Source organism: Aegilops tauschii, chromosome 6 (assembly GCF_002575655.3).
Source record: "Aegilops tauschii subsp. strangulata cultivar AL8/78 chromosome 6, Aet v6.0, whole genome shotgun sequence".
Lineage (NCBI taxonomy): Eukaryota > Viridiplantae > Streptophyta > Magnoliopsida > Poales > Poaceae > Aegilops > Aegilops tauschii.
Genome location: NC_053040.3, coordinates 452,821,308 through 452,834,902, shown reverse-complemented (window position 1 = coordinate 452,834,902; position 13,595 = coordinate 452,821,308). Strand labels below are relative to the sequence as shown.

Below are 13,595 nucleotides of genomic sequence, written 5' to 3'. Positions count from 1 at the left end.
CGTTCCACGTTAGAGTTCATGTAGGTACACATTGCTTTCCTTCATTCTTTATTCTATACCACATCATCACCTAGTCGGTGCTCATTTTCTAACATGTCAAGAAACTTTTTCGTTAGAATTATTGAAGCTTCTAGTATGGGCTTTTAGAAAAATCTTTACTTCGGCTTTCTAAATTTGAAACTTTTGAAATTTCATGCTTTCACGTTTTAACTTTCAAAAATTAACTTTTAGAATTTTGAACCTTTAACTTTTTGAAATAAAATCTGAACTTTCAAGCTTTCAAAATCCACAAAAGGAAAGAACGAAAAAATGAGATGAAAATGGAAAAGAATGCCGTTGGTAGGGCCCCTCCGCACTGCGTGCAGTGCCCTCCCTGCGCAAAAATGTGATGCCCCCCGCTTGGTGGGCTCTCCGCATTGCCAACGCTCGCGCGGGGGATGTTTGATCAAGGCCGCAACTCGAGGAGAGGGAGGGAATTCGCTTTCTCAACTCATATATTGCACTAGATAGACTGTGATAGATAGGGTAAATTGGATGTGCATAGAGTCGTTCCCTTTGAAACCCTTCGTGCTACATCTATTAGATTAAAAAAATACATCACACATATGGTGCATTAGGCCCGCAAAAAAGTAACCAGTACTTCGAATGTTGCGGGTGCTTTGCCTATCGGCGCCCTAGCTGCGGGCCATCCTAGTTATGGGCACAACGCAAGACGATTTTTCGGTGGTTTCTTCTGGGGTATTTCCAAGTCAATTTTCTCAATTTTGCTCTATTTTTATTCTTTTCTAAAAAATATAAATATTTTTGAAAAATAGTCAACATAATTTTAAGGAATGTGTGACCACTTTTAGAAATCGCATGAACATTTTTTAAAGTCACATTAATCTTTTTTTATAAAAATACGTGGACACATGTTGAAATTATATGAAGATTTTTAAAACTGTGCGATTATTTTTAAAATTACACGAACATTAAAACAAAGGCATGAAAAAAAATATTCAGGTATTTTTAAATCTTCAAGCCTTTAAACTAAGTTCAGGTACTTTTTTTAATGCTGGCGTGATTTAAAAAATGGTCAGGTGTTTTTAAAAAAATCATGTGTTTTTTTAAAATGATTATGTAAATTATGTAACCTCAATAGGAACTAAAAGAAGAAAAACAAAGCAAAACGTACAGGTACGCCATGGCCACCTGATCCATGACCACCAGCAGCATTATGGCCAGCAGCAGTACCAACAAGAGGAAAATGGCAACGACGCCATTGCTGGCTAATTGACACGATATCTTCCCTCCTTACTTCTTCTTCCTCCTGTGCCTTCCATACAACCAAGATTTGAATTTATAACGTGCATGCAGATGATGGAGAGATGATGAAATGGGGAAGGGGTCGATTAATTTATAACGTGCGGCTATTTGGCTCCTGAGCTCATCTGCTGCCGCCATGAACAGTAAATAAAAAACTAAAGAAATTCAAAAAATGCAAATTTATTTTGCACGAAAGATGCTTTGGTGCGTGAGGACCGTTCCAAATTTTAGCTCATTTGAACATCTGACTAGCTCCCAGCAGAAAAATTTGGGGTCTATCAAACAATTTACTGTTCATGTATGGTCCTGACCCAATTTGTCTTTCTTGCTGGGAGCTACACAGATGTCAAAATGAGTTGAAATTTGGACGGGATCTCACACGCCAAAGCATCTTCCATGCAAAAGATATAAAATTTAGTTTTTTATAAAAAATGTAGTATTTTTTAATTTACTGTTCACCGGGTGAGCCCGAGCTCAGTAATGGATATTCGATCCCCACTAACCTATTTATCTTGATATGCAGCCTATCCACATCATCATTCAACATGCATCATCCACCTCAGCAAATCTGCCACCTCGTATAAGAAAATCCACTAAACAAAGATTGGCTTCTCCACTCCCCGTACATCTGTTGCTCTTCCTCCCCTTTGGCTCCCTCATCTTAAATCCTCCGGTGAGCCCTCTCCCTTCCCAATCCACTCTAAGGACCATGATTCATGCTCTACCATCGTTGTTGTGACACCGAGGAATGACAAGGCCGCTGCCATGGGATCTTGAGAGGGCTAGAACTATACAGAGCTGCAGTGCAAACAAAGGTGAGTCTCTGCCGCCTCAAGCAGATTGTACGCCCTAGCTTTCGAATTTCTCAAGCACCATGGTTGCTTTCATACTTTTACGAAAACACTAACGCCCACATGTGTGGGCGTTAGCCAACTCACCCACACGCCTCGATCGCCGTCTAGTTTGCACGAATCTTAGCACGAAATGGCTGATTTTGTATGCCACGTAGGACAACTCGTGTGTGTGGCGTGTGAGGGAGTTCGCCCGCACGTCGGTTTCCTCTCCGCGGTCAACGGTTGCCAGTCGGGGCGTGCGGTGGAACTGCCGTGACGCCCGCACGCCACGCCCGACTGTGGTTGCCGTCTACCACGTCTCGCCACTTCGCCCCCCTCCCCTCGCAGTTCCATTACTCCCCTCCACTTCATTACTCCCCCAACCCACCATCCATACTAGTTCAGTCGATTGGAGGAGAAGCCGAGAGGAGAAGGCGGCGGTGGAGGCACTACAAGAAACCTATTAATCCATGACGGATTTCTGGTGACGGCTCTCTGATCCGTCACGGAAACCGTCACTGATTAACAAGATGCAAATGGGCCTCAAAAGGGTAGCCCCTTTATGACGGACATCGAGGGACCGTCACGTAAACCGTCATGGATCGACCAGATAGGCCTAGCAGGGCCTAGCTTTTTTTTCTTTATGCACCATCCGGACCATCACGGACAGCTCCTGTTGATGTGTTAATGCGTGCCCCCTTGTTTGGCCCACATGTCAGTCAAATGCTGTCGAGAAAATAAAAAAGAGAAGGGCGCGCGCGGGGAGATGAAGTTGACCAGCCAGCCAAAAAAAAAGGCAAAGTCCAAGAGCGCGCGGAGGTGCAAAATTTTAAGTCGCCGACGCGCGGGTGGCAATATTTTTGAGCCAGCCCATTTAACTCCATGGTCCACTCCCACCTAACCCTAATTCCCATTCTCTCCCATTCCCTCGGCCGCCGCCACTCCTATCCTTCTCTGCCGCTCCACACCAGCACCGGAGACAGCACAGAACCACCCTTACCTCTCCCGATCCACCACTCCGTGCCCGCCTCCATCCATCATCTGTCCTCTTCCTTCTCCGTGTCCGGTGAACAAGCACGGCGAGCTCCGAAGGTCACCTCCTACGACGCGGAGGCGCGCGTGGGTGGGGCTCCTGAGATCCGTGGTAGTGTCGACCAGACGGCAACGACGGCGGCGTCCGCGAAGATGCGAGATCCGTCATCACGGCGGCGTCCGCGAAGATGCGAGATCCATGGTGGTGGCGTGCCGAGGTGAGGTACATGATGTGGCGACACCGCCACAGATCCAAAGTACAGCCCTTGTGGCTGGGTCCAGTTATCCGTCAGCCACGCCGCCGTCGGTCCCCTCGTCGTTGCGGATGTCTTCTCCATCCGTGGTGAGTAGCCTCCACTCGCCGCTATTCACTTTCTCCGGCCGGAAAGACCAAGTATGTACATCCGCATCGTCCCTTACCCTCCCGCCCCCCTCTGTTCATCTCCATGGATGGATGTAGCCGTTCTTGGTAGAGGACGGCTGCAGGCTTCGTTGGCCAGGCTGAATCGGTACAGGCAAAAAATCTGGGCATCTGCCATGTCCGTCATTAAAACGAATAGCAGAAGGCACGAGCACCACTTCCTGGGCTGCTTGTTAATTACTGATTATTTGTGCTTTGTAGATGTAGGCTGTTCTGCTTCCTTCCTAATTACATTGTGCCGCACATTCATCTTTTGTACTGGAAACAAAAAGTATTAGGTAAATTTATGTTCTTGTTGCAGTTCAGGCATTGCTTTGTAGTTGTACACTGCTAATTCAGAAGTCTGATGTATGTTGTCTGATTTTTTGAAGAGTAATTGCCCACAGCATTTATTTGCCAGCTTTTACAATTGAGAAACTCGTACCATTTTATACCTAAATGAAGAAAAACTGACATCTGCAGATTCTGTAGGTACATGCTATTTCTTATCTGCAGTTTTATTGCATGTATTTTGTTGAGAAAAAGTGCCATGCCTGCCACGTCCCACGTCCTCCGTCCGCCTCATCATCCCTGGCGAGCTTGCCAAGAACGCCATTCTTGAATATCTATGAAGTTTGGATAGTGCACTGAATATTCAGGTTTTTCAGTGCCAGGTTCATTTTACTGCATAGTGTCCAATCTTCTGCATGCACATAATGGTGATGGATCCCATATGAGTCAGGGCATCTAATGGTCTTTGTACAACTAAAAACATTTTTTACTTAGTGATATCTGCACTGCCCTTGCCTACATAATTTGCACATCTCACATGGACCAGGAACATTTTTTACTTGGTGATTATATCTACACTGCCTTTTCCTGCACATGCTCTTTATGTTATGCATACACTTTACTCAAACATCTATTTGCCCTTATGTTCTGCTATGGCACTCGCTCAATTTACATTTGTGAATTATGATTGCTGGAAGTAAACTTGACTGAAAATACACGTAATTCATGCTTGTTCTTCTAACAAAAAATTCAGTCCATGCTTATGTCCCTGTGTCACTGAAGAAGATAATTTGGAATCCAGCTCTTTTACTTTTTTTGGTTTAGTTACTTCATGAGCACAACACTTCTTACTGCTGGCTATTTTTCTTTTCTCACTGTGCGAGCACTAGCAGTGTAGAATTTGTGAGATCTGCTAGTTAGTTAAGCAACTACTAGTTTAATAAGTAAATGCCCATGAGATGCTCCTGTTGGTACCTTCGATTTTTCTTCTTTATGGAGAGAAAGTAATTCATTAATCTCACTGAATCCATCTACCAAGAGTAGATTGTTTGTTAACTAGGCCTGCTATTACACTGCTTCTCTGTTATATATTATGTGCAAACTACCTCTGTGTTATGTGGTGAAAATTGCCATCATATCGATTTCCACACAATAAGTTGATGAATTTATGCCACATGATCTTTGCTCAATTTAATATATATCACAATTTGATGATGAATTTCTTGTTCTTAGTACATGCCACCATGTTCAGGATGTTATGTACTAAATACCTCCATCTAAACAAGTTGTAAAAATATTTTTTTCCTGCCCTTTACTCTGTTTTATTTATTTATATTAGAAATTGGTGCAGAGTTAGATATGTGTAGAGCTTGAAGATTTGTCCTCTTAATTACAGATGGTGCCCAACATTTGGTAATCTTATAAACCTGACCAAAGCTAACTCTTAACTATACCAGGTATATGGTCTTCTCCGTAGCAGCAGTAGTTGAGACATCATTAGTAGTGGTTAGGTTTGCACTTATGGTACGAAATGATTCTACAAAGTTTAGTTGACAGGTTTGTATGGCCTCAACTACTGCTGCTATAGTACTTAGTTATGTGATGTGTGTTTTGTTATTTTATCATTTGAATTTTATTTGACACATTTTTTTGTGTTTTGTTACTTTGTCATTTGACTTTCATTACTGCCTTGATGTCTAATTCAATGATTACCTGACTTCTTAATATGGTTGTATAAATAATCCTTCTGTTTTCCCTTCTTCTGGTTTGCAAGCTAACAGTTTAATTGATGTTGAGTTTCTTCGCTTATTACAGCAGAGGTGATGGATTTTGTACAACTGTATTTCTGGAAATGCGTGTACACAGAATTACAATCTGAAGGAGCGATGGAAGTGAAGATTGCGCGCTTTTATTTAAGATTACTAATAGTAAATGGTATATTGTTTTTGCTTCAGATTTAGGAGTGTTAGATCGGCTACATAGTGCATTTGTTCAGTCTCAAATTGCTAGTGTTATTACTAGCATATTCTCTAATTCTTGGTATTATTCAACATCTACTCTGTCTCAATTTTGTATCACATCTCATATTGAATTGTGGATCATCATTTTGCTTAAAATGGTCTTGCCTTTGAGTGTTTTGATTTTATGCAGGTTTGGCAGTTAATCTGTGTTCCTGGAGATTGAACTTTTTCAGCGAGAATTATTTGGGTTCGGAAGCTGCCCTGAAGCGGTGCTGAAGTGTTGGAGACTAAAAATCTGCTAGTAGTGCATTTTCTTTGAAGCCATGTTACTCTTTTCTTTAACAAAAATGCTTAAAGCGCTTTCTAGATATGCTTGTGATGTTTTGAAGTCATGTTTGAACACTGTATTGTCATGTGAACAATTGATATTTTTGAATGAATATAATTTGGTTGTCCTATTGTAAATTCTGTTGCATTGAGAAAACAGGCAGGACAAAAAAGGGCTATTAAGTAGGACTAAAAAATAGGCACGCTAATGGCAGGTGAAAGATAAACATTATTTGGTTGGACTGTCCACTAAATTGGGCCAAATCTCTAACTGGGCTGGTTACAACATGGGCCATGTTATCCTCCACGTCAGATCCAGGTAGATGCCATGTTGCAGCCACGTCATGTAAATCGGTGACGGTCTGTTCCGTCACAGCCTAGTTTGGGCTTGGCGGGCCTGGGGCAGATCCATGACGGCCAAGAACCGTCATGGGAAGTATGATATCAAATTATGACGCGATATACATGCGGATTTCGGATACGTCATGGGTGGGCACGCATTGTCATGTATTAACAAGTTTCTTGTAGTGAGGCGGAAGAGTCGACGACATTCGCGACCGTTGGTGGGGCTCGCCGGACCGGAGCGTCTTCGCCGGAGTGCCGCAGATTGAAGGTAATGCTCCATCCCACACTCACATTCCTGCCTGCATTCCCCCCTCCCATATGTGGTTAATTTCCGCTCTAGATTCCTCGAGATTCCGGTGGTTTCACGGTGCTCCGGCGTCCCCGTCGGCGGTGGAGTCTGGTGCTTGCCGTTTAGGGCGGCATTGCGCAGTTTCGTCGCCGCCGCGGTGGCAGCCATGCCGATGTGGATCGGCCTGTCCACAGCCACATCCGGGTTCTGCCTTGCGATTGAGCCGGCGATTTTTCTAGATGTTAGTTATGTATTGCTTCAGAATGCTAAGGCCATCAGTGTAGGGTTTTTTTTGTTGTTAATTTTGAGGATATGATAGTTGCGAATGAACCCTAGATCTAGGTATGTGCATTTCAAAGTGTAGTATAATGGCAGCCATGGCATTTTCAGCAACTATCTTCACTGGATGGCAACTAATTTCCTGATCAACCGTGTCAGTTGCCACAAATATGCTTTCCATGTGGCAACTAAATTTGTGAACACACTATGGCTGTTGCCATTCTGTAGGCAGGATAATGGGCAATTTCACTATACTATAGATTCAGTTTGCGTTTTGCCATGCTAACTTGTGATTTCTGAACATATTTGGCTGTATTACATGGCAACTCATTTTTTATATGAGGCCAGGGTGTGAATTGCCACATTACATGCTGTGTAGTGGAAGTTGTCTGCCCTTTTTTGAAGTGCCTTGCATTTAACATGACAACTTGAACCTAGTACATTTGCTTGTGAACACATGACAACTCATTTTCATATGAGGCCAGGGTGTGAGTTGCCACATTATATGTTTTGTGCAGTGGAAGATGTGTGCCTTATTTTGTAGTGCCTTGTCCTAACATGGCAACTTGAACATTTTTAAAGTGCCTTACGATCTGACACATATTCTTTATGAAGCCAATGTGTGTAGTTGCCACATTTCTTGTTGACAATCCTAGGGGGGGGGGGGTGTTCCTATGATATTGCCTCATTTTGCCACTTTCAAATGAGCCTATATGGCAAGTAGATTCTGCTAGCTGGCAACTGCTTCCTTCATAAGCTCATACACGTCCAGTTTGCCATGCTTCTGCAATTTGCTTTTCCATTTTTGATTTATTTTTTCTACATTTTTGTGCATGTTCAGCACATGGCAATTACTGTCCTCTTTCAGATGCTTAAACTTTGGGGCAATCATTAGAGTTTTATTTTTTCCGTTCATCGATGATATCAAGTGAATACTTACTTTATGCAGTTCTTTTTGTATCTGTCGGCTGTGTTTTCATTTCACCCTGACATGTGTTTTGTTCTTACCTCAGCACAATGGCTCGCGGCGACCATCAAGACGATGATGATGACTTCATGGAGTTACCGCAACAGAATCGCGCAACTGGTCGTACAAAAGATGGCGATGAGGTCACTTTCCACCCCCATATGTTTTAATATCACATTGAATTTGTAATCTTCTGTTAGAAACCAAATTTTCACGACACTCAAACATGGCAACAAATGATCATTTGTCTGTTATGCAGAAGAAGAAACGTTATCGCAATAGGGCTTCACAAGAACGCCTGACTATATTGACTGAGGGATTTACTGACGAGCAGAAGGGAGCTGCTGATGAGATGGGGATGCAGGCTCTGATGGATGTTCGGTGCAAGAACCTAGTGAACCCTGCATGCGACTGGCTCGGTGAGATTTATGATCCTGCCTCCAGGGAATTTGTGATTTCGGGACGTGGAAGACTGCCTTTGGACGAGGAATCCGTGTTCTGCACTTTGGGTGTGCCTCGTGGAGAAATCAAAGTCCCGTACGAGGTGAATAATAAGATTGAGGAAGCCTTTTTCGCCCGTTTGTTTCCTGGGACGACATCCATGCCGAATACGACTGTGCTGGCAACTTCGCTGGAGGGCATGAAAACCCATGGCGAGTTTTTAAGATGAAGCTCCTCATGTACCCGATCTCAGCTGTTTTTGCGCCTACCACATCTCTTCGCCCAAGAAACAAGTGCTTCCCCATCCTGGTGAATGCTCTATCTCTACTCCTTTCTTCCTTCAATCTTTTGATTCTGATGTCATCTGTAAGCTAGTCACTGCCAGTTATTTTGATGCTTTCATTTGAGTGCTGATGCGGCAACTTTTTGTCTTGAAATTTGTGTCGTGCATGCGAAGTTGAAAGATGTGAAGAACATGAATTGGTGTAAATTCATCGCGGACTTCCTGCATGATGCATTCGCAAACAAGAAGTACCAGAAGGGCTGTCGACTGCACTTAATGGTATTTTTTCCCTACTCTTTTGCAAAAACTCTTACCACGGTTGAATGTTTTCCCAAATCAACATGTCAGCTGTTGATAAGTGTGAACCGTTCAAGATCATGCATGGCAACCCTTTTGTTTTCATTGTTTATGTGAATTTGTTTACATGTGAAAGTGACTTCTATTTGATCCATGGCATCTGTGGTTGCTACCTACAAGGCAATAGCATTTTTCAACAACACAAAAAAATGTTGATTTCATACATCCACTCTCTGTTTATACAATATGCATGGCAACCATGATGTTGAGCTTGTGGCAACTATCATCATAACAAGATGGCAACTGCCAGCACAGCATGATGGCAACTAACACAGATAGATGGCAAATCTTTTCCCTTTCATTCCCCTTCAACTTGATGACTGAAGGACTCTACATTAGCTTCTTTTTTCAACATAGCATGATGGCAACTGACATATTTTCTTTTAAATTGTGTATACCAGCTCATGTACGTTGATCGTCTTGATCTGTCCACCATCGACTTTACTGGGATAGGAGGCCCGCCGCCTCCACATAAGTTTGCTGTCTCTGCGTGGACGTACGATGCTGTCAAGGCTGTGCTTGCCGCAGACCGGGTAACTGATACGAAATATGGGAAACTGCAGGTTAGTTTTGCCTCCTTTCTTGCACGGCAATCTTCAATTTCGATGTTGTATAACATATGAAAAATCCCCATATGGCAACCATCTGTGGCTAACAAGAGATGAATACCTTGTCAGCCATGGTTGTTTGCGCATGGCACCCATGTCTGATGCCACACGGCAACTCCGCCATCCGTGTTGAAACTTCTATTTTTCTCCTTTTTTTTACAATAGATGAATTGTTAGTCACTGTTCCTTATTTTGTCTCTTACATCCTAGTTGTTTTTGATGATTTCCAGCTGATGGCCAAGCATGCCATAGACTATAGCGTGTTTGGCGGGCCTCAAAACTTTGGCAAGTGGTTGGGCGTGCACTCAGCTCCGTCTTGTCCTGCCGAGGTAATGAAGGATGTTTATTTTGTTTTTTGAAATTGTTTTTCTCTTTTTTTGATATATATCTATGGTTGTTTTGGTTTTTTTGTTCTTGCGCACGTGACTATAATATGGTTGGTTACTGTTGCCTTTTGTTTCGTGCACAGGCGGGGGCACCTATTGAGCATCTAGTTGGGCAGTTTGCTTCTGGCATGACCAGCTTGCTCGGGAAGTTGGTTGAGGGTTGGACGGCACTTAATGGCTCAGACAGCGATGCGGTTGCGAGGCAGTTCACACCATTTGTTGCAGAACGGACACATCGGCCAACTGGTTGCCGTGGCCGGTACGACTACAACAGCTCCCAGGAGCTTCCTGACACGCAAGATGAACTAGATGGAGATGGTGGTCTCGACAAGGATGATGATGACATGGAGAATGTGCAACATGAAACCGACGATGATGAACATGTTGAAGTTCGTGCAGGTGGTAAGAAGGACAAGGCTGCACCAGATGTCCCCCCACCGGAGAAAGTCATTGAACAGACAGTTGCGAGAGACAAGGGGGTGTTGCCCTTAAAGAGGGGCAGGGCTCCAGAGGATGTTGGGCAGGGCTCTGTTGGCAAGAGGTCTAGGACCGATCCCTTAGCTGCAAGGAGGAGGTTCGACATCTATTTAGTGTTTTGTTTGTCTCTCCTTTTTAACAGACCGACCCTTTTTTTCATTGTTTGCTAAGCGTGGCATGATTTTTGTGTCTCACGCTTGGTACCTTTTTTTTGCCATTTTTTTACGTGTAGTGAGGCGACAGCTGGTGGACGAGCAGTTATGAAGAAACAAGCACCAACGCCAACCCGTGTTTCTGCCCGATTGAACAAGGGTGCCCCCATTGCTGGTGACACCCCTTCCACTAGGTCGTCTCCTCGTACGTCGATGTCCAACACCGAGGATCCTGTCGTGTTGGTAGACTTGAGGAAGACAGTCAAGAAGTAGGTTATCCCTGATTTTTCATTTGTCATAGTGCTACATTTTTGCTTGATGCATTGTAGATCATACACAACCTTTCTAGTTTATACATTTATGCGGCAACTACCCGTTTGCTTCTTCAATGCAGCTGTCCAGCTTTCCACATGGGCTACTGCCATCAGTCCCACATGGCAACTGCTATTTTCTCATGATCTATTTTTTTGCTGCATGGCAACTCCTTGTTCTGCATGGCAACTGCTAACTAGGCCACATGGCAATTCTTATTCCACTTATATGGCAACTACCAGCTTTCCACTGGCTACCAACCCCCTACATTGTCTTGTGTGCTCATCCATACCTAGTTCTCAAATGGCAGCTCTGGCACATCACACATTTTTTCATTTTTAAGATGGCTACCATGGGAACAATTTTTTTTCAATTTTTTATACCTTTTCATGTGCTTTTCTTGCAAGGTGAAGAAGACTACTACACGCGTGACCAAGCCGAACACTAGAGACCCACTCGAACGCATTCATTCAAAGCTGTCGACAGGTGGCAACTCAGATGTTCATGAGGCGCCAGTCGACAAAACTGCTGCTGCACCATCCACTGTTCCCACTAGCTCTGATGCAAGCGGCCAACCATCTCCACAGGTTGCAGATGTGCAGGCTACAACAACAGGCATCCATACATTTGGGAGTGATGAGTGAGTACCTGCCAGGACTACTGAGATATTGCCCACTCTGCTGGCAATGAAGGATGCTGTTGTGACCCATGCCACCCGATCAGCAAGTGTTGAAGTGGACGCTCCCGATATCAACCTAAGCAAGGAAGATTCCCGCTCATCTGATACGGATTCCAAGCGCGTGGGTGGTGGCACTTCTGCGTCCACAAAAGAAGGGGCTGCGGCGACAATTCAGAATGAGATGCCATCCACAGGTGAGACTCTTGGCACAACAACCCCAGCTTCTGGTGGTCCAGAGGTTGCTACGGCGACCGTTTCGCGAGCTGGTCTTCCACCTAGGCGTCGTAGTCCCTGCAAGCAATCTACAGACATACCCAACGCACCAGCTGTAGTTAGGAGCAGCAGAGATGACTCTGGTTATGTGCCTGCATCCACACTGTTCCCACCACCTGCCAAAAGCAATGTTATGGAGAAAACGGAAGTCCAGAGTACAACTGACCCAGGTGGCAAGCCGGGCATGACTGACGGAGGTGAACGTCCGGAGCAGACTGTGTCTTTACCCGCCGTGGAGAACCCCAGCTTAAATCTGCGCACTTCTAAGCTCCCAGTCAACATTGGTGTCCCCTACAGCCCAAACAAGAAGATTGGCAAGAAAGTTGCGATTGATACCGCTGACAACACGCCCCGCCCTACTAATAAGCCTGATGATTCTGCAGCAGACGAGGCATAATTGTTTGTTGATCTGTCACCCCTGGATTCTACCAAGCAAGTTGTTCGCGGTCCGGCTAGTAGGCAGGAGAGGCACCCAATGGCTTTCACCCCACCGAGCTTTAGCCTTGGCATCGATCACAGTCAAGATGAACCAGTGGTGCAAGATCCTATGCCAGTTGCCTTTGCTTTCCCGGCAGGCATGACCCCAATGATGGCGCAGCCAATGGCTGATGGCAGGAAGGCTGTGAAGTTTGCAAAGCCGATAGTGCAAGGTACATTTGTTCTGTGTTTATCATTTTGTTGTATACATTTTTTAGTCTGACTTTTGTCCCAAGCTTTTTTTGGTTTATCACTGGTGATGGCAAATCTTATCTGATGCACATGGCAACTGGAGTTGCTGCACAATGTCACCTACAGTTTGTTGCCATGTTACAATTCCACTCGCCAAGCACATGGTAACTGGAGTCGATGCAACATGGCAACTTCAGTTCAATGACCTTGGCAACTGTAGTTGTTGCCACACGGCAACTACATTGCACTACACCTGGCAACTGGAGTTACCTTCACATGGCAACTCCCTATTTTTTGCACCTACATTTCATATTCTGCACCCTTTCTTTCACACTAAACTTGTTTTGTTTTCTAGGTACCCTAACCCACTGTTTTGTAGGGTAACGCAGCAGAAAACAAAAATTTTCCGACCTACGCACCAGCCCAGGACCACTATGGAGACTGCATACATGGTTTGATCTTTTTCGTTACCGACTCGTAGCGCAGCGGGAAGTAGAGTCGATGACGATCGGCGGTGCAGATCCCCGCAGCTAGGATTTACAACCTCCCAACCGCGAGGATGTATACCCTCATCTGCTCCTCAGACAGCCCTCCGGGAGGCGGTCGAACAGCCCCCCGGACGGTGTCGCGGACAGCCCTTCTGGAGGACCTTCGAAAATCGAACGGTCACTCGGACAGCCCTTCGGGAGGACCTTCGAAACTCGGACGGTCACACGGACAGCCCTTCGGGAGGCACTCACGAACTAAGACCGAAACTACGATCTCTCTACAGAGTTGCACACATACGGTGTCATCTATCCGGCAGGTCTTCGCCATCCAGAACTAGTTCCCACCGGAACCCAGACAGCCTTTCGGCTCTACGAAACTATTTCGCTGGGAGGGAGAGAGAAGCCAGATCATGCATGCCACTTGTATGTGAGAAGGGATGA

The 13,595-nt window shown here is 44.8% G+C and overlaps 1 long non-coding RNA gene across 1 annotated transcript; it reads left to right on the top strand.

Moving 5' to 3' along the window:
- The first annotated feature begins 3,017 nt into the window (after positions 1–3,017).
- LOC120966610 (uncharacterized) lies at positions 3,018–6,287 on the top strand. Its single transcript, XR_005760707.3, has 2 exons — positions 3,018–3,513; positions 5,677–6,287. It is a non-coding gene; the product is annotated as an uncharacterized lncRNA (long non-coding RNA).
- The last annotated feature ends 7,308 nt before the right edge of the window (positions 6,288–13,595 follow it).